Raw genomic sequence first — 3,251 nt, forward strand, 5'->3', positions numbered from 1 at the left:
TTCCTGAATTACTGATCATAGCTTTATAAATGGTCAAAATGCATGTACAAAAGTTTTTATGCTCTTGGAAACACATTTTAAGATATAGCACATATGATACATATAATTCACTAATCCTTTTGTAAATGAATACTCAATTCATCTCACAAAGGCAAATTTAGCCTTTGATATCCATGACTTGGCTAGATCACGAAGTAGAATTTTGAGTTTCTCAGCAGGTTTTCAGTTCAAATAACTCAAGATATCTGTGTATATTGTTTTTCCTCCTGTAATTTGTATCAATGGGCTCTTGTATCAGCAGTTTGTCTTGGTCATGATTTACTCTTGTAAAACCATCTTTACAGCCTAACAAGAAAGATATCTTCCCCAATGGAAGGAAAATAATCTCGATCAATAACAAAGTCAAAACCATAGGTATTTCAGGACTTTCTTGGAAAACATATTTCAACAGTCTTAAGAACACCTTTTATGATTCTTATCCTTTTCATAACTGTGCAATCACTGTCCTATTTGTCCTTTATTCTGAAAAGCAAAAACCAACTTTTTTTCCACAGATCAAGTTTTTCATTGGCACAGATCTCTTTGAAATGAACCCAAAGAAGAGCGGAAAGTTGGGTCTCTCCTCAAGTAGTTTCCTCCTCTTATCAGCATTTAATTACTCTCTATCAATAATCTCATCACAACCGAGTTCTTCCGTCAGACGATTGACCACCATTAAGTGAAAAAAGCTCTTCTATAAAAGCTGACTTATCAAACAGGGTCTTTCATAATGGGTCTGAAACCCGCCATCCCTCAGCTGCTCCTCTTCAGGATGGTCGTCGTTGTCCTCCCGGTCATCAAATTCCTCGTCCTGGTCCTGGCTCTCAAGTCTGGGCCCGCCATCTGGCCCGGCTGTTCCCCAGGGTTGGGCTGGATAGCCAGGCCGCGTTTCCCGTTGACTGGACCTTCTCCACCTCCACTGGGCCTTCCTCCTCGAGCTGTGGCAGGGGCCACCTTGCCAGAGGGGCTCAGGGTTGGCTCCTGGTTCCCGCTGCCCACCTCCACTACGGAAAGGTCACCCCCGCCAGGGATCACGTCCATCTGAAGGTCATTGCTCTCCTCATACAGCTCGGACAGCTCTACCATTTCCGACATTGTTCAAACCACTCAGTCATCTGCAGCAATTCTACTCAAGCTAAGGTAACACTACCTAGTCTTCATAGACCAGGACCTGAAGGACAACGAGAGGTCAGGGAGGAAAGCATACCCCATTTGTCCAGGTGTAGTCAGGCGTTCAGGAGGTGCCCATATGACCACCATCTTCTTTCTTTTCTCACTGCTTGCGGCTGCCCCAGATCGCGCGGCTGGACAGCGGTGAGTCCTGCCTGGGGCGCAGCGCAGACGCGCGCCAATTTTTTATTCTTGTTTCAGTCAACCAACTAAATAAACAGAGTCAGATCTAACTGACCAAGTTGCAATATTAAATATAGAATCACTACTTAGTACACTTACATCAATAAATTTGACCTTATCCAAATTTATGTTCCTTCTGTCATTATTTCACACATTTAACATCCATTCCCATACATGTTCCTTGGATTTCTACTTGTATAAATCAGAAGACTCAAGCAGTGCTTTTGGAGTGTAACATACCTCTTCTTGGGTCACTCTTTGAACCTTACCCAAAAACTCTAAAAGGACCTGATGGAACTGGAAGATAGTTGTAATTCTAGAGTCAAAGAAGATTGTGGAATGATTTCTGAGGAGAATTAGCATTGTCCTGTATGGAAACTACCTCAGGGGAGGCCATTACTATTTCTTCTAGAAATGCAGTTTAATTCTCTCAATAGAGATAGAAAATTCCCTCAACAGAGACAGAAAGGCACATATCATTGTGAGTGGGGAAGCTACTACTCTGGTGGTGGAGATGTCACTGCCACTGGGTGGGGAGGCCACTTCTGGAGTTGGGAAGGCTGCTTTTTCTGGGGGTGGGAAGATTTTTGTCACTGGGAAAGAAGAGTCACCAGAATTTAGGGCATCAATGTTTTAAGCTTCATAAGGATTTTCCTTCATCTTCCCATTCAGATTTAATAGGATCCCATTCTTTCCAATCAAGGTCCTCAGTTTAATAGCAGACACCCTTTGCATCTGGGAATTTAACTTACATTATAGTTTGACCAATAGCATGATAACATCCTGAGTTTGATTTTCAGCAATTTCAGCCTGGCAGCTACAGGAAATAAAGCTCTCCCTCAGTGCATGCCTAGAAGTCCTTAGGTTATTTTTGAAGTGCTTCAGCTGGGAACCCAAATCCTTGAAATCATTCTTTTCTTTTGATACTTCATCTAGGGACATTTGGATCACCTGACAAAGTCATTGAATTCCTTGGTTTCCCCAAAATATTCAAATAAATGGTTGGTTAGAAATATCTAATGATAAATTTTATGTCTCTCTAAACAACTCAAGGCGAGTTTTCAGTGCTCTGTTTACCACTGGATAAAGAGTCATCAGCATCAAATTAAATCTAATAAAATTAGAGAGGCAATTCCAGAAACCCTTAATCCAATATAGAAAATACACCTTTAAAATTCTGTTCCTCTGGAACCATTACCAATGGGAAAATCTGTAAGTGAGATTTCCAGAGAAGCAGAACCCACAGGAGCAGAAATATAGATATCCCAAAAGAGATTTATTATGAGGGATTAGCTAACATGATTATGGAGACTGAGAAGTCCTGCAATTTGCTGTCTTCAAACTAGAGGCCCACAAAAACTGGTGGTATAGATTAAGTCCAAGAACAAAGGACTCAGGACCAGAGGAGACAATGATCTGAGTCTGAAGATCCAGAAACCAATAGTGTCAATAACTACAGGCAGAGATAAACGGTGGGGCTCCAGCAGATTCACTGTTCCTTTACCATTTTGTTATATTCAGACCCTTGATGATTGGATGATGCCCATCCACATTGGTAAGGATGTGTCTTCTTTACTCAGTCTACTGATTTGAATGCTAATCTTCTCCAGAAGCACCCTCAAATCAACACCCAACAAGAACATCTTACCAGTTCTCTAAGCATTTCCTAGCCCAGTCAAGTTGGTACATAAAATTAACTATCAGAGTTAATAATATTCAATTGCATGTGATGATCCTTGTAAGGAAGCTATCACAGTGATGACAGTAATTAATATTGTTTTACTATTATTCTTGAGAATCCCTTGGAATTCTAACTCACATTGCTATCTGACTTTGTTATGCTTTTTCTGATTTAATAT

At 40.8% G+C, this 3,251-nt stretch overlaps 1 pseudogene; it reads right to left on the reverse strand.

Annotated features, from left to right (window-relative positions):
• Nucleotides 1-655: 655 nt before the first annotated feature.
• On the reverse strand, nt 656-1,134 carry LOC124982064 (EP300-interacting inhibitor of differentiation 1-like; annotated as a pseudogene).
• Nucleotides 1,135-3,251: the final 2,117 nt, after the last annotated feature.

This window comes from Sciurus carolinensis, chromosome 4 (genome assembly GCF_902686445.1).
Source record: "Sciurus carolinensis chromosome 4, mSciCar1.2, whole genome shotgun sequence".
NCBI classification, from domain to species: Eukaryota; Metazoa; Chordata; class Mammalia; order Rodentia; family Sciuridae; genus Sciurus; species Sciurus carolinensis.